The sequence below is a fragment of the Lycium barbarum genome, chromosome 1, assembly GCF_019175385.1.
Source record: "Lycium barbarum isolate Lr01 chromosome 1, ASM1917538v2, whole genome shotgun sequence".
Lineage (NCBI taxonomy): Eukaryota > Viridiplantae > Streptophyta > Magnoliopsida > Solanales > Solanaceae > Lycium > Lycium barbarum.
Genome location: NC_083337.1, coordinates 15,861,416 through 15,883,854, shown reverse-complemented (window position 1 = coordinate 15,883,854; position 22,439 = coordinate 15,861,416). Strand labels below are relative to the sequence as shown.

Genomic DNA, 22,439 nt, shown 5'->3' with positions numbered 1-22,439 from the left:
AAAAAGGGATGCACTGTATCAAAATGTACGAAGTATAATAAATATTACAATTTAAGGAGATATATTTTTCTTTCAAACTTTTAACTATTACTTAATATTAAAAAATTTAAGTTTAAACTCTCAGACACAGTTAAATAACGTGACGAAGGGATTTGTGTTTGTTTTTTGTTTTTTTCTTTTTTCTTTTCAAGAATGGCTTCTTTTCAGGTAAACTCATATTAAAAAATGATATTCTATCTTTAAGAAGTGATGACGTTAGCTTGAAATCTTGAATAATGAAGTGAAGACGGTGTTTTATCTTCATTCTTTTCTTTTCTATGCTATCGCTGCGCCATTTTTAAATTTGGAGGATTTAGGGGTAGATTTATTAGACTTTGAATTTTAAGGGTCAGATTTATAATTCTTCACATTTTATTTAATTTATTTAATTAATTTATTTAATAAGTTATTTTAATTGAAAGTGCAAGAGGGGTTTTGGGGTGTGTGTGTCGGGGGAGGGGGGGGGGGGGGATAAATTGTAACTTTTTCGCTCAGACAGTCGACTATCTGAACAAACTAATCGACTATAAAGTAATGTAGGAATAAAAGTGCAGAATTTAAATGACACCAAATATTTTATATTAGTTCAAATTCAATGTGAATCCTAGTCCAGTCCCCTTGGGTTGTAAGGGTGTTCTCTGCAGCTCTTTGCAAATGGTTTTGGTACAATGATTGTTTGAATGAAGCTCCTACATCTGCACTCAAACACTCGTAATCTTTTTGATACAATGCCTCACAAACTATACTATATCTCTCCTTTCTTTTTGTTCACATTAAATTACTCAGGAATACAATGTTTATGAAAAGTAACTCTTGAATTTATAATCCTTAAGTCGTGTAGCCATTAGACTCTTTTCAGCAGAGATGTCAACCCAATAGAATTGATCCTTGTAAATTAGGAATATTGAGGATCCTAATTTCCAAGAATAAAGCAAGAGCTTATTAATTCTGTAACGCTTCTTTCCTTCTGTAGCATCAGCCTTATTTAATTGATACTTATTTCCTTGTGTGTGCTGATAGCTATTCAATGTTGTACAGCTGCTTTCCTTGTGCGGTATTGACCTTGTTTGAATGGTACTTGTTTCCTTGTATATGCTGATTTGATTCATACCTCGAATCTTTATGATTTGAGCTGATTGATTTCTTGAGTAAAATCTGATCCTTATTCCAAAAATAAGCATGGGCTTATTTTCTTTGTTCTTCATGATAATTTCCTTTGGGAAAAGGACACAAATGGCCGCTAGGCCCAATATAAACCCACGCCCTAACCTAAGTTTTCCCAAACCCAAAAAGTAGTCCCTAAACAAAATCCCATCCAGTAGCCAAAATCTGTAGCAAGCCTTTTGTGGGGACTAAATGTCACCACAAAAGATTTTAAAAGTACCCACTAAAGGCTGGCCGGACCAATAGCTGAAGTGCTTTTTTAATTAAAAAATAAAAAAGTCAGACTTTTTGTGGCGACTAAAAGTCGCCATTAAAGGCTTGCTATAGAAAAATTAGGCTTTTTAGTGGCAACTTTTTTAGATCCAAAACGTTTATAATAAGTGTATATTTAGTGAGAAATATTCCAAAAAACTCTGAGGTGATTTTTGTATATAATATTTTATCATTTGTGTATAAAAATATGTATCAGTACCTATCTGTAATGTATAGAAACTGTATAAAATATGAATCACTAAGGTATGTATCATTTTTGTATATAATATGTATCATTTGTGTATATAATGTGTATTATAGAATAGAAAATTGTATCATTTTGTATATAATATGTATCATTTTTGTATAGAAAGTGTATATATAATTCCAGCATGTGTATATAAACTGTTTCAGTCTTGTATAGAAAGTGTATCATAAGTATAAAAAATGTATTATAGAATCCGTATCATTCTGGTATATAATATGTATCACTATTGTATATGTGAAAAAAAATCATATCATTATTGTATAACATGTGTATAATAAATATATAATTAACGTATAATTTATGTGTAATAAATGTATAATTAATTTCAGCATATGTATGTAAACTGTATCATTCTTGTATATAAAGTATATATATAATTCTAGCATATGTATATAAATTGTATCATTCTTGTATATACTACTAAATATACACATATTATACATATTTTGGGATATTTCTTACTAAATATACACATATTATACATGTTTTGGGATATTTAACCTTTAGTGGCGACTTTTTTAATTTCCATTAAAAAGCCTGATTTTTCTGTAGCAGGCCTTTAGTGGCGATTTTTTTTTTTTTTTTTAAAAAAAGCGCTTGGGTTGCTGGGCCGGCCAGCGCTTGACATTATTTTGGACCGGCCGGCCATTTTTTGGCATTATTTTGGGCCAAGCGAACTCCTGGGGTATTAAGTCCAAATATTAACCAAATGTGACATTACTTTGAGCCATTGGACACACATTATCCTTTTCCCATTTCCTTTTGCAACAGACTGAGCTTCACTTGGGCTTTTATTCCTTCGCAGCTGACTATACTCTTCTCGTCCATTGGGCTTTTGTATGTCCAATGGATTTGGTGGACCTTTGAGTTCCTTTGAATATAGTACCTACAAAAACAATTTGTCATCATTAAAATCATAGCACTAACATTAATATGCCTAATATCTAAATTAAAACTACTGAATTCAAATCAACTCATTTGCTCAATAAAATTCGTCCCTTGGGGGTTGTACAGCAAATAGATGAAAATTTGATACAATTATATTTTTCAGTGCACTGTTTACTCAACATAGCGTGCAAAAAGATTTTGCTAAGACAATGCTTGACTTGTCTCAATTGGATTTAATTATGTGTATTTGGATTTGGTGGTGGTAATTTTAAACGTTACTTTTTAACCTGAATTGATAATTATTCACCACATTCAACAACGTATGCAAAATTTTGCTCAAGTGATTTAGACTTGTTCAATTCAATTTATCTTGCTCAAGCAGTGGCGGAGCCAGAATTTCCGCCAAGGGGTTCAAAATATAAAAAGTAAATATAAGAAGAAGTCTACGGGGGTTTAACATCTATTATATATACATAACAAAAAAATTTAACCTTATAAAAATAATATTTTTTTCCGCCGAGGGGGTTCGGATGAACACCCTCGGCTCTATGCGGCTCAGCCACTGTGCTCAAGTGGTGTCGAATTGTTGCATAGTTCAATTTAAAAATTGAATTTGTATCTCAAAGTGGTTATTTTAAAGTCTCACTTTCAATCTTTAAATTAATACTATATTTTTATTTATTTAGTTTATTTATTTAGATTATTAATAAGTGAAAGTTCAGGGTACGACGAAGGATATTCCGGTAATTTTATCTGATCCAACTGTTTTTTCTCCTTTTATCGCACTAGATTTTTTCTCACTCTAAAACCTCTGGAAGTCTCCATCTTCCTCTTCACCCTCAATTCGTGTCTCCGGAAGTGTCCATCTTCGTTTTCACCCTTGAGGTATGCTTCTTCCTCTTGCCCTAATTTTCTTCAAATTTACCAATTTTATGGTTTAAATTCATTGTTATTGTCAAAATTTCCATGAACTCTCTCTTCAATGTTCTTTGGCTTTTTTTCCATTGTACTGTTGAGCTATTGTCTGCTGCTTCTTTCGATTTTCTGGTGGGTTCTTTTGGTTGCTTCCTTTCTTCTTATTCTTTTTGTTTGTTTGCTTAGCTTTCTGGTGGTGGGTTTACTTTAAAAAGTCAAAATTGTAAAATTTTGAAATGACAAACCCGGTTGAAGAATACAGTGTTTAATTTTTTGTTGCGTTTTGGGGCTAAATTTACTGCACTTGGAATTTGGTGATTTAGTAGCCTTCTTGCTAATTTTGGGTAAAAAGTTGAGTTTTAGTTTTGATGTTGTTCCTTTGAAACCATTACTCTAAGCAGGACTATAATGAAAATATGGAGCTTTGTTGACTAGGTTTTCTAATTTGATTGCTCGATATCGTCGGAGAAATTTGATTTATCTTTATAATATAATATAATATATAAAGTAGAATCTTAGTTTTGATGTTGTTCCCATGAAACCATTACTCTAAGCAGGACTATAATGAAAATATAGAGCTTTTGTTAACTGTGTTTTCTAATTTGGTTGCTCCATATCGTCGGAGAAATTTGATTTATATTAGACTATTAATAAGTATATTCTTGTGACAGTTTATAGCAAGAATTCACAGCGAAAGTTCCTGTTTTATTTGCAAGCTTAGATCTGTGTATCTTTCTTATCTTCAACAATTATTGCTCTCTGCATTTTCTGCAAAAAAGGAACCAACTCCCTCTAATTCCCATTCATTAAGGCCTCTGCTTAGTTGTAAATTTCAACCACCATCGGTTAGACAGTCAGCCAGTGAACACTCTTGTTCAATACGAAACTATAGATGATAGGAAATTGATCTTTAGCAACCCCATATCAGACCATTTATAAGACCACACGTTATTCTTTTTTCACCTGAATATCAAATGAGAACCATTATGGTAAGTTTACCTTGCGCTGCAGTTTGGTCGACCAGATACAACTTATCCTACAACCTTACACATTTCCATCCCCTTTCTCTCAGAGATGACTTTGACATCTAGGACCGATAGTAAAACAACTAATATAATTAACTACAGATATCATATCATATGCACTCTCAAGGATCAAAAAGAGAGTATGAGACCTATTGAAATAATTCACAAGAACATTCTCCTCTAGCTTGAATTGAGACTTCAGACTCAGGAAATTTACTTGAATATGCACAAAAGAGACAAAGAGGCCCACACAGATATCAAAAGAGATTTCCAGGACCAAGCTACTGCTGAGGCAACTGCAATATCAGTTCTTCTATTACTTGAATGAATAATAAATAAATAAATAAATAGATAAATAAACAAATAATTCCCATTTCTTTCAATTTTTTCCTGTAGCTTCTTCAGCAATATTAATTTAGTGCACAAGTAAGAGTGAATTGATGACTGAAATGAATTCTGAGGATGTCGTGAAATTCTGTTTCTAAATCTGTTGTACCTAAGTTCGCAGACATACACACCTAATAACAATTTCTTGTCGTAGAAAGAAATTGACTGGTGTTATGATTGGGATTATAACGTGTGAATCTGTTTCTGTAATAAGCTATATCGGTCTGCATTGTTGTATTATTTTTGACTACTTATTTTCATTTTTGAGGTTTAAATAATAATGGTCTTAGGAATTGAGGCTTTTGAAGAAGTAGCTGTAAAAAGTAGCTTGAAAAGGTCTACGAGATAGCAGTCACGTAAATGCCATTTTTGCTTTGTTCTATATTTTCGCGTTTTTGATAATTCGTTGTTGTTGAGAAATTAGGGTGTTTGGTGAATCTGTTTGTGTATTAGGCTAAGCCGGTATTTATTTTCACAGAAATGTGGTTTTCTTGCATATTTAAGGTTTATATAAACTTTTTGAGAACTCAGTCTTTTAAAGCTAACAGTTGCTGCTGAAAAGTTGTTCTGAAATTGCAGCCATTGGTGTAATATTTTTGTTTGTGTAATAAGCTATACCGGTCGGCATTGTTGTAGATTTTTCGACTACTTATTTGCATGTTTCAGGTTTAAATAAAGGTTTTAGTATCGAGGCTTTTGAAGGATTAGCCGTAAAATGTTGTTTGAAAAGGTATACGAGACAGCAGTCACCTAAATTCCATTTTGTTTTGTTCTATATAATTGCGATTTGGACAGTTCTGAAAATTGACGGAGAAATTAGGGGTTTTGGTGAATCTGTTTGTGTAATAGGCTATGCAGGTATGCATTTTCACATAAATGTGGTTTTCTTTTGCATGTTTAAGGTTTATATAATCTTTTTGAGTACTCAGGCTTTAAATTAAAATTTGTGTAATTTTTTGTTTTTGTTTTGCCAATTGGCTTAGTATGGGAGGTTTTGTATAATTTTTTTTTCTAACCTAATAGCAAATGAACAAAGAAGAAAGAATATATGTGGGGTTTCATTATGCAAACTTGGAAGTTATTTATTCTAATGGGATTCACTTTTCTGTAATAAATTTGGGTTTTAAAGGCTGAGGTTAAGCAAAACCAAAGTAGTACTGATTCTGGTTTGTATCCCTTTTAATTTGTACCTTTTTGATTGCAAGTCATTTTATGTTACTGTTGTATATTATATAAAATCACCTACATTTTCCATCCATTTAATTGGCATATAATGGTCCTACAATTTTGATTGCGCAGTGTTTGGAAAGTAAAGTTGCTTTAGGGGCACAGAGGAACACTGTTGTGACTTAAAGGTAATTTTGCCTTTGGTTTCACATTATTATTAAATGACTGAGTTAGTCTATATATCCAAATTTGATTAGTTTATTTATTTAACAATATGTGAGGAGATTAAGAGTCTATTTGATTTAGATTTATTAGAGTAATTATTTAGTAACTTCCATGTCAAAAGCCATCTCAAGCGAGAGATACCATCAATGTGAGTATAATTTTTTGGGCAGAGATACCACCAATCTGATTTCTGTAACTATTTATCTTCATATTTTATTACTATTTTTTGTTTTTAATTATATGGGTGTGTGTGCTGTAAGAATATATTACTATGACAAAAAAAAAAGAGGGGGGGGGGGGGGGGGTTCTAACTGAGTACTTTGAAATCAGATGTCTGACAAAAAAAAAAAAGCATTATTTCAGGAGAACCTGCTCTGTTCATTCAAGAGACACCTTCTTCTTCTGGAATTGGTTGGTTAAATCAAACTTCGTTTTTACTTCGCCGCTCTATTTACGTTAGATCTTACAAAATTAAAATATTTCAGGCCGCAAATCAACACAGGTAGGTTGTTGGAATATCAATCCACTACCTTCCTATCCTACTGTTTGAAAAAAGGTCCCAAATTGTAGATTCTGCAAAGCCAAAAGATTTCAATATGAAACCCCAAGCTTTTGCTGTATTAATGGTTCAGTAAAATTAGTTTCACACCAACTACCTCCTGAATTAAAAAGTTTCTACTATGGCAACTCCGATGAATCCAATCATTTCCGTACTTATATTAGAACATACAATAATATGTTTGCATTCACTTCACTTGGAGTAAAGTACGCTAAGGAATTGGCACAAAGAACTCAAGGAATCTACACATTTAAAGTTTAAGGACAAATGTATCATTTTCTTAATAGCCTCAGTACTACAAATAACAATGCAAGAAATTTACAACTTTATTTTTACGATAATGAGAATAATATAGTTAATAGAATGGCCTTTTCAGAAAACCTCAATAGATCTGTTATTGCGAAATTAGTCGATATTCTAAAAATTAATCCATACTCCATTTTTCTAAAATCTCTAACACATATTCCAAATTTATCCAACTTCTACATCGCACTTAAATGTGATTCTGCTTTGGACCAATGAACATACAACTTACCCAGTGTTTCAGAAGTTGCAACTATATGGACTGATGAAGAATTAGACAGTCCTGCTTCTACACCACATATTCGTGTTTACACACATAGCAACACTAACCAACTGGTTCACTATTACTATTGTTGTTACGATGCATTACAGTATCCTTTGTTGTTTCCTTACGGTGAAAATGGTTGGCATTGTGGTATTCAAAGAGTTATACAAAAAGCAAACTTCCCTAGAAATTCTTCTTCTAGCAAACATCAGGACATTCCAAGTGTATCCAACATGTCTTCAATTGATGGATTTCTTGATATTGAACAAGAAATTTTGCAGAAAGAAAGACAGAAAAAGAACACTGTATCTTGCCGTGAATATTACTGTTACAAACTTCAAATTAGAGATGATGAAGAAAATGATACTTTACATTCTGGGAGAGTATTCCAACAGTTTTCTGTAGATCAATACATAAAAGTGGAAACACAAAGATTAGACTTCTTGTTATTCAATCAAGATTTATTTCGAATTGAAGTATTAGCAGGACTTATTGATCTTTTAAGACTAGGAGAAAGAGAGGCTTCAAATATTGGCAGAAAAACATTCCTTCCTGCTAGCTTTACTGGGGGTCCTAGAGATATGCGATGTCGATACATGGATGCCATTGCATTAGTACAACTCTTTGGAAAACCCGATATCTTTCTGACCATGACATGTAATCCTTCATGGCCAGAAATAGAAGATTTCTTACTACCAACTGATGACATACAAAATAGACCCGATTTAATAAGCCGAGTATTTAAAGCAAAACTAGAAGAACTAAAATCTGATATAGTTAAAAAAAGTATATTCGGAAAAGTTGCTGCTTTTATGTACTCTATAGAATTTCAAAAAAGAGGTCTTCCTCATGCACATTTCCTTATTATACTTGAAGATGAGTATAAATTATTGACACATGAGGCTTATGAAAGAATTGTTTGTGCCGAACTACCAAATCCTGATACAAGTCAATATTTACATTCTTTGGTTATTAAGCATATGATGCATGGACCTTGTGGAACTTTAAATCCTACAAATTCGTGCATGAAGAAAAAGGGATATTGTAAATTTAAATACCCCAAAAGTTATGCCAATGAAACATCTAAAGGTCAGAATTCATATCCAATATATAGGAGACGAGATACTGAAAAATTTGTGAAAATTAGAGCCTAATATCTTGACAATTCATGGGTAGTTCCTTACAATCCATATCTACTAAGCAAGTTTAATTGTCACATAAATGTTGAAGTTTGTGCAGATATTAAAGTTGTTAAATATCTCTATAAATACATTTGTAAAGGGCATGATAAAATTGCTTTCAATCTACAAAGTAATGACACTAATAATACAGACATAGATGAAATAAAGGAATATAGATTAGGCAGATGGGTATCACCTCCAGAAGCTATGTGGCGTTTGTTTGCGTTTCATATCAATGAGATGAATCCCAACGTATACCAACTTCAGCTACATCTTAAAAATCAACAATTTGTCTCCTTTAAAACGATTACAAATCTAAATTCAATACTTAAAAATCCTACAACTCGAAGAACAATGTTGACAAAAAAAATTTCAATGAACGAAAAAAATTAACATGCCATAGAACTTAGCTTATTGTACAAAGAATTCCCAGAACATTTTGTTTGGTCAATGACTGATAAAATGTGGTCACGTCGAAGACAAGGTTATGCTATTGGACGTATTATTAGTTGTCATCCAACAGAAGGAGAAAGATACCACCTTCGACTATTATTGATGAACATACGAGGACCAAAATCATATGAAGATCTCAAGACTGTAAACGGAAAATCCTATAACACATTTAGAGAATCTGCAGAAAAAAGAGGATTCTTAGCTTCTGATAATAACTTAATTGAATGTATGTTAGAAGCTGTAAATTACCAAATGCTTATAGTCTACGACGTTTATTTGCTACACTATTAGTATATTGTAGTCCTGCTAATCCAAAAGAATTATGGGAAAGATTTGAAAGCTCCATGTCTGAAGACTTTACAGCTATGCCAAACATACAAACAAAAAACATTCGTTATTTAGTTCAAAACCACATAAATGATATAGTGCATTCAATGGGACGGAATATCAATGAATTTAAACTCACATCAGAAAATATTACATCTTTTACATCTTCTAGAATAATGCAAGAGGCTAGAGACACCCATTTAGAAAGAAACATAATTGTAACTGAAGAAGATTTATTACTATATAAAAAACTAAATAAAGAACAAGAATAAGCGTACATCACCATACTTAATAAAATATTCTCAAATGAACTAGGAGCACTCTTTATTGATGGGTCTGGAGGAACGGGAAAAACATTTTTATACCGCGCTTTATTAGCTACTGTACGATCAAAAGGATTTATAGCTTTAGCCATAGCAACTTCTGGTGTTGCAGCTTCAGTGCTCCCTGGAGGATGAACTGCTCACTCACGTTTTAAACTTCCTATTGATGTAGGTGAAAATTACTGCTGCAATATAAGTAAACAGAGTTCACTTGCATTTTTAATTCAAGATGCAAAACTAATAGTATGGGATGAAGTATCAATGGCTAGGAAAAAACTTGTTGAGACTTTTGATTCACTCTTGAGAGATCTTATGGGTATAAATACACTATTTGGTGGAAAAGTCGTAGTTTTTGGAGGCGATTTTAGACAGACTTTACCTGTTGTGAAAATCGGAACAAAAAAGGATTTCATACGTGAATGTTTATTGTATTCAAATATCTAGGATCATCTTCAAAAATTCCGTTTGACACAAAATATGCGTGCATGCAAAGATCCTACATTTTGTGAGTATTTACTAAGAATTGGAGATGGAAGAGAAGAAGTTAATGAACATGATAAAATCGAGGTTCCAAAATCATTTCTTATTCCTTTTACGAATGAGAAAGATTCATTAAATATTTTATTCAAAACTGTTTATCCCAATCTAGAGATGCTCATGTCTGATACATCCTCCGTAACATCACGTGTTATCTTAACGACCAAAAATGATTTCGTAAACGAAATTAATCAGATGTTCATAGATGAATTTCCCACAACTGCTGTGACATTCATTGGAATTGATGAAACTATAGAGCCAAAAGATCAAAGCCAATTTGAAGACTTCCTCCATACTTTGAATCCTACTGGTTTGCCTCCTTATAAGTTAGTTCTAAAGCAAAATTTTCCAATTATACTACTACGCAATTTAAATCCTTCTGAAGGTTTATGCAATGGTACACGCTTAATTTGTTCTGATTTCAAAACTCATATTATTAGTGCTAAAATTGCAAGTGGTGACTTTAAAGGCAAACATGTTTTTATTCCTCGAATACCATTGTTATGTTCACAAGATGAAAAATTGCCTATTCAATTTAAAAGAACACAATTTCCTATTCGACTATGTTTTACTATGACTATAAATAAAGCTCAAGGTCAAACATTAGATTCCGTAGGAATTTATTTACGTGAACCTGTCTTTTCACACGGGTCAACTTTATGTCGCTTTATCAAGAGCAAAAAGTTCAGACTATGTAAAGATATTAATCTGACCCGCAACAGTAGACGATCCCGATGATCATTCTACCTACAATATAGTATATAATGAAATTATCCATAAAGCATTCTCTTAGGACTTTGAAAAAACTACTAACTATTCATATAACATATGTAAGTTATTACTTGCATTTACATTTTTCATCAACCTTACTTCCTTTATCATACTATTCCATTGTTTAACCCACTTTAATTATTTTTCAGGGGATATAAAATGACACAGCGACTTGATATATATGCAACCACTCCTGAAATACCAGACTGGACCTGTAAAGTGCAAGTTGCGGATATATGCAAACCAAGAGAGTTCTCACCGAAAGATAAAATATTTAAACATGATCTTTCAAGATGAACAGGTACTTCCTTTTTCTAGAAAAATCAATTATTTAAGTCTATGTATGTATCATATTTTCAAATCAATTACTTACATTGACTATGTATATCTGTTTCGTTATTTTTTATGAATCATTCACAGGAAGACCAAATAAAAGCTATTGTCTACGGTGATTTTATATAGAATAGCATTTATGACATGTTAATTTGCAAGATAATGACTACCTTGGTAGTGGCAGTTTGGTGCAGCGATAGACTAAAACTTATGTTTTATTTGATTTGTTTTTTGGCAGCTATGCAGCATGTGGTTTTCCACAGCAACATCAATGCTGAAATACCAGAAGCTTACTAGGTACTATTTTTTCCTATGTATTTCAGAAACGTGATTGTAGCCTTTTAGTTCTTCTACAGTGTTGCTATTGGACTTTGTCTTCAGGCCACTCCACTTGATCACAGGAAGCCTAATCTTTTATATATACTTACTATCTTTTTGCATCTCCAGCAGATTTTGATACCCCATGTGGGATGTTCCCAATAGTTGTTCTTGAATTTTGTCTTATCTAATCATCTGTTTTGGTTACTCCAATCTTGGTACTTAAAATTCAGTACTAAATCTCTTATTAACTCCTTATTGGTCCTCTTCTGACAGTTTTTTTGTGTGGAATTATTGGTATGGGGTGACATTGATTTTGGTTTCTTGAGTATTAGTACTTGTTTTCTTTACTTGGGTTTTGTCAAAATATGATTTTTATTTTGAGCAAGATTGGATTTTTATGATATTCTGAGATTTGGGTTCAAGAGCTGAAGTGAAGATATTTGTTGGCGATTGTTTGGATTTGTCCAATTTTGTGAGAATCTTGGTTTCTTGAGTATAAGTACTGGTTGGCTTTAGTTGGGTTTTGGCAAAATATGATTTTTCACTTAGTCTGATGGTTTTCTTGGGAGTATGATGAAAAATTGGACTGAATTTTGAGCAAGATTGAATTTTTATGATATTCTGAGATTTGGATTCAAGAGCTGAAGTGAAGATATTTGGTTAGGGATTGTTTGGTTTTGTCAATCTTTTTAGGATCTGTGGGAACTGAAATGGAGAGCAATTCTAACACTATTGTCTGGTTTAGGAGGGATTTGAGAATTGAGGATAATCCAGCTTTAGCTGCTGCTGCTGCTAGAAATGGAAGTATTTTACCAGTGGTTATTTGGTGTCCTAAAGAAGAAGTGAATCTCTAATTCACTTGGAACAGTCTTTGAAATCTCTTGGAGCTGAACTTTGCTGATAAAAGCTCAGAGTACACTGTCTGCTCTCTTGGAGTGCGTGGATGCTGTTGGAGCAACAAAAGTTGTGTGTAATCATCTATATGGTAAGTAGTAACCTTTGGCTTTTGCTGTTAGAGTTACTGTTATAGAATCTGTGGAGAAAACATCATGTTATTAATAGCTTGTATTATGAGCAGATGTGATAGATCTAATCCATTGAACTGTCTTAACAAACAAGCTCCAATTAGCTTTGTTATTGTTCTTGACTATAGATAGGTTTTTCATCCGGCCCATATGTCCAGAAATCCGTCTTCTTTTAAAAATGGGTCTACTCGAATATTTGAGTTCCATGTGCTCGATATCTGATTCTGATACAGTACATGATCAATTTTCCGTTTGATTTAGATCCTGTTTCACTTGTTCGTGACCACAATATCAAGCACAAGCTGGGAGAACTTGGCATTATCTGTTCAGAGCTACAATGGGGACTTACTGAATGAACCATGGGAATTCATCTCTCTCATTGACAGGATCAGTTAAAATGTGTTCGATTGAGGAACTGGGACTGGAAAACAGCTCTGTTGCAGTGTGAAAAAGTGCATTAACTTCAGTCTTTTTAATTTGGAGCTGTGGACTGTTTCATAGGAAGCTTTCACTAAAACGTTTTCATCTTTCTGCCTTTTGCAAACCTATTTTTACTACCTATATTCTTTGTCATTTTCCTGAAGGTAATTTTATGTAGAGTTTTTGGACTCAGAGAATCCAAAAATGCTTTGATAGAACAAAGCACAACACCTGCCGCTGTTAAGTCGTAAATGTATTCAGAACTTAAAAAGTATAGTATAATGCTGATTTTTTCTATTGACACTTTTGTAATGTTAGATTTTCCGGAATCCTTTCATACCTAAAGGATTCCTTTTTGCCTATGCTTTCTTCAGTACCAACTTGACATTTGATTGTTGTTTTGCATTAAAAAAATTTCTTATAAAAAGATATATGTTCTCTTAAACGCACTAACAGAAAGGATTGTGCTTCTCAACTTTATCCAAGTAACATTTAATATGTAACATGTCTATCTCTTTTAGTGCAGGCACCAAAAAGTTGCATATGATCTGCGTTTGAACCTTACGGTCTCATTAAGTAGTCTTTTAATGCTCAATATGATTTTATTACTTGTAACCTATCGGGCCACCTAGTTTACTTTATAAGTATTAGTTTTAAGCTTCGTTGGTCTATTGTATATAATAAAATATGTATATTTAGAAAAAAAATCCATACTGTAGAAATGTATAAGAGATGATAATGGTAACCATTAAAAAAAAGTGACTAGGATCTAACCTAAGGTCTAAATACCTTTTAGCTTTAGGTTTAAATTCAGTGACAAAATATAAGTTTGCTTATATAGTCAAACCTCTATATAGTTGCCATTCAATATAACAACATTTCATTATAACGGCTTGATTCTCTTCGGAATCGATTTTTCATATTATATTTTACTTCTCTATAATAATATTCTACTTATAACAGCAGTGACATTTATTATAGCGGTACACTCCTTATAAAATTACCTTTCTATAACAGTCATACTCAAATATTATGTAATCATATTATGTATAAAAAAAAATATTGAAATATTTATGGTAATCATCATTAATGACATGAACACAGTAGAAGAGTCAATTGTTAAGTCTTAGATAGCCTTTAAGGGGAAGCTATTGAATTCTCTTTTGCTGAAAGTTCGGACAAATTTTTTTGTCAATTTAAGCGCTATATTATCACTAAGAGACTGTATACGAAAAAACCTACAATTGCAGAATTCTCACGTCAAACTTGAAATGATTAAATTATGTTCCTTATATTTTAATTCTTTATCGGCATAGTACAACTAGTTATGAATTTATTGGTAATTTATTTTTCATTTCAATTTTTAATTAATGAAATATGAAAATCAGTTGAGATTTTAAAATTAACAAGTATATTGTATTCGTTTATAACATAAAAAGTATAGCGAAATAATTGTTTGTGTATTTTTGTTATAACAGCTAAATAAGATCAAAATATCAAATGTCAATATATATACATAACAACACCTCACTAAAGCAGTCATGAAATTTTCGGACAACTATTACCGTTATAGAGAGGTTTAACGATACATTAGAGATGCTAATTCCTAAGATGCTAATCTCTATCATTGGTCGTGCTTGAGTAACCAAATGCAAATGTAGGACTCCTTAAATAAGTTATTCTCCCGTTAAATGTTTATATTTGGATGTCAAGCGATTAGTTACCCGAAATATCTTAGGATAGTTTATTCGGATATTGCTCTTTAATTTTTATTAATTAAAAAAAATATTTGCGTGTCTATCTACTTTGAAATAACTTTAAATATGTGGTGTTTAACATTAGGCTTGACAGATCGTAACTTCACACATTTCACGCAAAATGCATGAAGTTACATTTGCCTGAACTTCACGCAGTTCAGATAAAATTTCTGAACTTCAATCATATGTGTTTGAACTTCAATCATATGAAACCTTAGACATCAACATGTCTTAAGCTATTTTGAAGTAGATAGACTTGCAAATCTTTACGCACCAGAGATAATGGATAAGAACCCCCCTAACTATCACGTTTTCATTAATTTCATACTTAAACTATGTCTTGTTCAGTGTTTTAAAAGGCAGTTCTGGGACTCGCCTAAGGGCTCGCCCCGGGGTGGAGCACTAGCAAAATGCCCCAAGGCTCACGTGCGGGGCTTAATTCCTGCGAGGCTTATGCCCTAAGCGCCCGATTGTACGCCCTAAACACGCCTAACGCCCAACGCTCGGGGCTCGCCTAACAGTTCTTACACAATTATATGTCAAATTCTTTAATTAAAACCGTTGACCCGCATAATTCTTTAACAAATGATTGATACTTAATAATTTTTCATTTACCGAAATAAAAAGATTGGGTATAACTCAAATAACAAGTCGTAGTATTGCATATTTACTATATGAGAACATCGTGAGGGTGAATATCACTTAATATTTCTTTTAAGAATACATAACCGAATTGTGAATTTTCACTTGTCATTGGTCTTTTGTCCTATGTATCAAAATTATCATATTTTATTATTTCTCTATTTGAAAGTAATTTTATTTTTATTCATGAAGGAATTACGTTTCAATTATAATACTGATAAAGTTGTTTATAGGAGATACAATAAATAGAATGATAGTAATAGTGTTTTAACAAATTGTGATTTTTTCATTGTTTGAAAGTTAAGATGTTAGAGTTGATTTGCATTTCATAATAGCTTTTATTTCATTGTATTGTTTATACTTGTAAGGTTATATATATATATATATATACACTTTTCTTTTATTGTTTATGTAATTTTACTTATTTAAAAATATTTATTATAATTATATTATTTTATGAAATACAAAAAATTAAATACCCATGGGGCTTACGTCTCACCGAGGCATATGTAAAACGCCCCGCCTTACGCCACTGCCTTTTTAAACAATGATTTTGTTTACGTTACTCTCCTGAATTATAACTTTCAAATGCTAACCGATAACTTTCAAATGCTAACCGACCCACCACGTGGCTTGACAGATGACAAAGTATGTATTAACATCCTTAGAAGCAAATGAGGGGCAAAAAGAGCCATTTACGTGGCTTTTATAATGAATAATTAAGCCAGAAAATCAGATTTCTATTTTTTTTCTTTAGTTTTTTTTCTTTCCATAAATGAGGGGATCTTCCTCATTCTCTTCACTTTCTCTACATCTGAATTTTCTTAGGTATGTAATCGTGGGTTTACATTTAAAAAACTTCCCTTTCTTCTGTAACCCAAAGACACGATAAAATCTAAGATTACAGACTAAAGTCATGATGAAATCGAACCAAATGGAGTTGATTTGCTTCAATTTCTCTAAAATCAGGGACCTCTCAATAAAATGGGACAAGAATGATGTCCCTTTTATATTTTTCTCTTTGCCTTTTCTTATCTACCCTTTTCTGTTTTTTTTTTTCCCCCTCTAGTTTTACTTATTTAGTTAGGATTTATGTTAAAAATTAATATCTAGACGAAATATGGAAAGAAAAAAATAACATGTCTAGTACCGCTTCACACATTTTCTTAAAAGCTTTTTGGAAGAGTGAACATACGTGCATAGCTAATATGACGAGTGGAGTTTTAACACTTGAAAGTTATAATTCAAGGGGTATCGGATACAAAAGATAGTTTAAATACGAAATCAATAAAAATATGATACTATAGGTGATAAGAATCAGGTTACTTGAATTAAAGCAAGAAAATAATGTGGAAGCGAAAATACAAAGATTAAAGACGGAATCTAAAGATATGCGAAGTTCAATAATAAAATCTCCAAATTTCAAGATTAAGTGATAAGGACCCTAATTGATCTTAAGTATTCAAAATTAGCGGATTAAACTTAATTATTATACTAATATAGTCAATTCAAGAACTTATATCAAAAGGTGATCTAGACCCCTATTTCGAAGAAATTAGAATAATAATTAGTATAAGACAAATTACCTTCTTTAATTTACGAATAAGAACCAAAGTTATAAGTTAAGAATTAATCTTAACTCCTAAAGAATGTTTCTTGTAGGATTGTAAGATAAATTCATAGTCATCACACACAAAGGTGTAAAGAAGAAAAACTCTCAAATAATAATAATGGTGTCTAATGAAAATAACAAAATTCACTCCTATATATAGGGAAAAATTATCCCAAATAGTATGAGCTTCGAATCTACTTTTATGAAAAAAATAAATACTAAAACTTAACTAGAATACTTTAAACTAGGAAAACATGTAAAATAATTTGCAAACTCCTTCCCTAATAAAATAAGGAAAAAGTAGCAAAGTTTGCACCAAAAAGACGTGAAATTCCATGTTGGGCGTGACTTTTAGCCCCCAATTTGGGCCAATTTTCAACTCTTTTTAGTGAGCTCCTATTGGGCTTTATGTAGGCCCAATCTTTCTCCTGTTGGATTTGAATTTGGACCATGAAATACACGTAGCACTTAATTCACTCTTCGCTACAATTTTCGGGCTCATTTTTGTGCTTTTCTTCCACAATAAAGATTTTCTTGATTTTTCATTGAATCTCGTCAACCGTTAATATCTGCACGCTACCGTGGATGCTATCAATAGGGTTTTTTGATCCATTATCTCTAGTTTAAAGGGTAATCTCAAAATTGAGTCTATGTTCACTTCAGCCTTAATTATCTCCACATTTTAAGTCGGGTCATTTGCATTTATGTCCCTATTGTGTTGGTCTTTAATTATTGTACCTCATAACAAATAACTTTTTCGTAGAGTATAAGTTTATATTTTCACATTATAATATCCAGCATATCTTTTATCCTTAAAGAACTTATGCCGTACTAGACATAATTTCAATTGCTAAAGGACAAAAATTAAAGACCACAGCATTTGAAGGGAAAACATTAAAGATCAGCTCATATGAAGGACGATTCACGCAATTTCTTCTTTCTTTAAGTCTTGTGTTTTGTATCATTTTTTTTTTTTGTGTGGATTGCCCTTCAAAGGCACTAGTCTTTAATTTTTGTCGTTCGGCTAATACCATAAAGTTTGGGGTTCGAATTCCGGTTCAGTAAAAAAAAATATCAAGGCAGAGTTTTGTAACAAAATTAGGCCTATTCGAGCAAAAGTTAGGCCTTCAGGTAGAGTTTTGCAAAATTCCAACTGAGTAAAAAAATAAATAAATTATCTTAATGCAAACCTCTACCTTAAGGTAGAGTTTTTCCTTCAGGCATAAGGCAAAATTCTGCTGAAGGTTTGCCTTGCGAATCCGAACTATACCTTGTTTTTTTTTTTTTTTTTTTTTTTTTTAATTTTTAATTTTTAATTTTTGACTGAGCAGCAGTTCGAACCCGGAATCAAGAGGTTTGTAGTGAAGGATAAAAATTAAAGACCACCAATTTGAGGGGAAAAATTAAAGACCACCCCCGAACAAGGACAATCATGCAAATTGCCTGTTCTGTTTTTAGTAGTTTCACTAATTGGGCTATGATAAAACTACTTTACTGCTATTTGTGGGTCATTTGCGCGATTGTCCTTCAAAGGCATTGGTCTTTAATTTTTGTTCCTTAGATTGTTGATCTTTAATTTTTGGCCTTCGCCTAATACATCGAGGTTTTGAGTTCGAACTTCGGTTCATTAAAATATAAAAATAAAAAAGAATTTCGAAAGGCAGAGATTTGTAGCAAAATTAAGCCTATTCGTGCAAAACTAGGCCTATTCAGGCAAAGGCAATTAAGGCAAACCTCTGCCTGAATAGGCCTAACTTTGCTCGAATAGGCTTAATTTTATCGAAATAGGTCTAATTTTGCTACAAATCTCTGCCTTGTGATTTTCTTTTTTAATATGTGACTGAATGCGGGTTCCAACCCAGAACCTATGAGTTTTTAGTCGAAGGAAAAAAAATTAAAGATTTCAAATTTAAGGGGAAAAAAATTAAAGACCAGTGCCTTTGAAGGTCATTCCGTACAAAAAATGGCTATCTGTCTTACATGGGCCGGAAGGAAGGCCCAAGAAGTTGAGACAGTCCAATCATACTTTGGATAAGGAAAGAAAAGGTGTTAGAAATGGAAATAAACTTTTAGAAGCTAAATAATTTGAAAATTCTCTAGCTAATTCTCACGCTGCCATTTTGTTTCACTGATAACATAGGAACTTCAAGTATGACTCCCTGGAGATAGCTAATCTTCTAACTAATGATAATCCTAACTTGAAGCTTAACAAAAGTTTACTCAGATTCAAAAGTTATTACTTAACAAAAGTTTACTCAGATTCAGTGTTATTATACAATTAAGTAATTTATATTAGTAGTTACTAATTAAATCTTGACGGAATATTTGGTGGAAATGATCGGAGCTCAGTTGAAGTGCTAGACCAAGCAGATAATCACATAAAAGGCGGAACTTTCGAAGCTCACAAGGAAATAAAGAACAATTGCATTTCAACTAAGAGAAAAACCCAAGTTCAACATAAGCCATCTGGCCCATATTTACAAATGTCCTAGGCACGTGGAAGCTGACTTCGGAACATTACTTTTTAATATTGAAAAAATACTCGGCTATAGAAAGACTACCTTGAGTGATATTAGCGAAATCATTCTCCAATATATGTAATCGATCTTTATCTTTCTTGTTGAACAACCAATCGAGGGTTCTCCGTATTTCATGAGCTGATTTACACCTTATAATATGATCAAGTAATTTGTGGGAGATGAACCTCTTTGGGATGTATTCCGTCTTGGCATTAATCTGCTTTTACTTCTTGCATGTGTTGTTATTCTCGGTCCGTCGGCAGGAGAGCTTGTGTTACTCCAATTGACAACTTCCCACAAATCCTCTTCAACAAGGTAGAATCCCATACAGGTCTTCCACACTTTGTAGTTGGATCGGTTTAATAATTTCATCCCTAGACCATTAGCACGACCACTATACCACTACCCGTTCTTGAAACAAAAATATCCAGAAGCCAACTTATGGCAATGGCTTTGATACCACGTGTAATGGCAGAAGACAAAATAATTAGAGAGATCTTCGCCCAAAATCGATAATTAAGGTTTGAGGATAAACTAAAGAATTAGAAGAAGCTTTGAAAGGAGAAGGAAGATTTATGATAGAAAAACTTGGTTTTAGAAGAAAGACTTTCTTGAATTCGCGTTACAAATGCCTCAGGCCACTTGTTACGATCCAAAATCTTAGGTCGTTATGACACTAGCCCCACCGTGCTAGTAAGCCAGCACAAGCTATTAATATACCCTTATTAAGTGGAAAACTTAAAACGAAAATAAGTCATACAAGCCAATTTCAAGTCTTAAACAATCTTAGATAAAATACTTAAAAGTTATTACGCTTAACCCCAAAAAATCTAATGTCACACATATACAAGGACTACTAAGAGTAAAAATAGTCTGAAATATATCAATAAAAACTGTCTGGAATGAAGAAAGACAGAAAATAAGTAAATGAAGAGAATCTGGAGCTGTCCAGAACCATAGTGTTCACCTCGATCTTTCAACAAGGCCTCCTAACGGGCAGCCTGGTAGTCTCGCGCTCCACTAATACTAGGGACTGAGTCTATACACAAAAAGGTTCAGCAAGTGTAGCGTGAGTACAATAATCAACGGGTACTCAGCAGCATCGTCGACCGACCCAGTCCAAAACGAAGACGAGGGTTGGTTCAATACCATAACCACACTAGTATGCTATTAGTCCGAAATATAGGATAATTATATTTTGAATAGTTAAACTCACATAACTGGTAGATATCAAGATAAAACAAGTCAATATGAATATTCACAACAAAAACCGCATAAAGAATAAATGGATGTTGTGCAATGCAATGCAAGCCTTTTACTCTACATCTTGATATACACACATTTGAATGCCAACGAATCGTGACCCATGAGGCTCATATATCGCCGCTTCAGAAAGTCCTCGGATCACGGATCGCTACGATAGCACCCTCGGATCACGATTTTCCACATATCATGTCTCAAGAATCTGTCACCTAGCCGACTGGACTCATTTGTCAACAGAACACGCTAAAGCATCATCACTGAACCTGTCACTTAGTCGACCAGACCTATTTGTCAACGGAACACGCTAAAGCATCATCACTCGTTCGGAACTAGATCCCCTCGGGATCGCAATCATATCCTCAAATAGTGTGCTTGAAATACATATAAAGTATGAATATAGCATATATCAAATCAAGAGCATATACGTACGCATAGAATCCACTCTTAGGTTCTCTATATCATAAATGCTTTACCTTTTAGCTTCTTTTCATTCCAACGAGGATATATGAGTGATATGCACAAAATCAGATAAGATAGGAAATAATAAGAGACATAAAGTACGGGCATCAGACGCCAATCACAGATCCAAAGGATCGTACTAATCTACCAGCTAATGCCCAAAGCATGGCATTCATACCAACTATACAATCGAAAGTGCGCAAGTACTCCTAATATGAAGACCGGTATCCGATATTGATGCTCCTCACCTCACAAGTATTGAAACCCCCTTAATTAACCCATAACCCTCTTATTAGATTCATTTTAGCCAACCACAAGTTCAAGAAAAAGTGCAAGGTCTCAATTTGCCTGGAATGCCGAATCTCGAATCACAAAGCCTGCTTGCCATTCTGAATGATCTATGAATGATCCAAATATAGCCAAGTATGGATTATACTTTAGAATAAGAACCCATTAACACCCATATTGATATATAAATCCAAATCCCAAATTAAACCCTAAAATTAGGATTCCGGACCCAAAAGGGCAAAACAGTAAATTGAACCTAGAATCATGTTACTCATACTTAATATAACTAATAAACCAAAAAACATCCATTAATAATCCCAATTTCTTGCTCAATTACCAAAACCCCAATTCTTAGGTTAGGTTCCAAAACCGCTTAATTTCCTCTTTAATTCATGCATTCTAAGCGTGGATTATGAATCTAAATTATGGGAATAATCAAAAACCAAGTTTAGAAGACTTACCCAAAGGTTTATCCTTGAAATATCCTCAATCTCCTTCAAAATTGCTCTCAAGACTTAAGGGTTTAGAATGAAATGTCTAAGGATGAAAGACACTATAATAAGACATTCTGTCCAGGGATTTCTCGCTCTTGTGCACTCACTTTCGCACTCACGGACTAGCTTCGGTTGAAGAAACCTTGTTGAAGCGGAACTCATAAAATATCTCAGGCTTCCGCTGCAGCGAAACTTCCCTCGGAGCCGCGACGTCGCTCCTGCGAAAAAGTTTTCGTAGAAGCGGAACCAGGCTAGGT

The 22,439-nt window shown here is 33.0% G+C and overlaps 1 long non-coding RNA gene across 1 annotated transcript; it reads left to right on the top strand.

Annotated features, from left to right (window-relative positions):
• Positions 1-3,357: 3,357 nt before the first annotated feature.
• On the top strand, positions 3,358-13,449 carry LOC132632420 (uncharacterized). The gene is made up of 6 exons (XR_009579385.1): positions 3,358-3,496; positions 6,238-6,293; positions 11,199-11,350; positions 11,621-11,679; positions 12,449-12,688; positions 12,990-13,449. It is a non-coding gene; the product is annotated as an uncharacterized LOC132632420 (long non-coding RNA).
• The last annotated feature ends 8,990 nt before the right edge of the window (positions 13,450-22,439 follow it).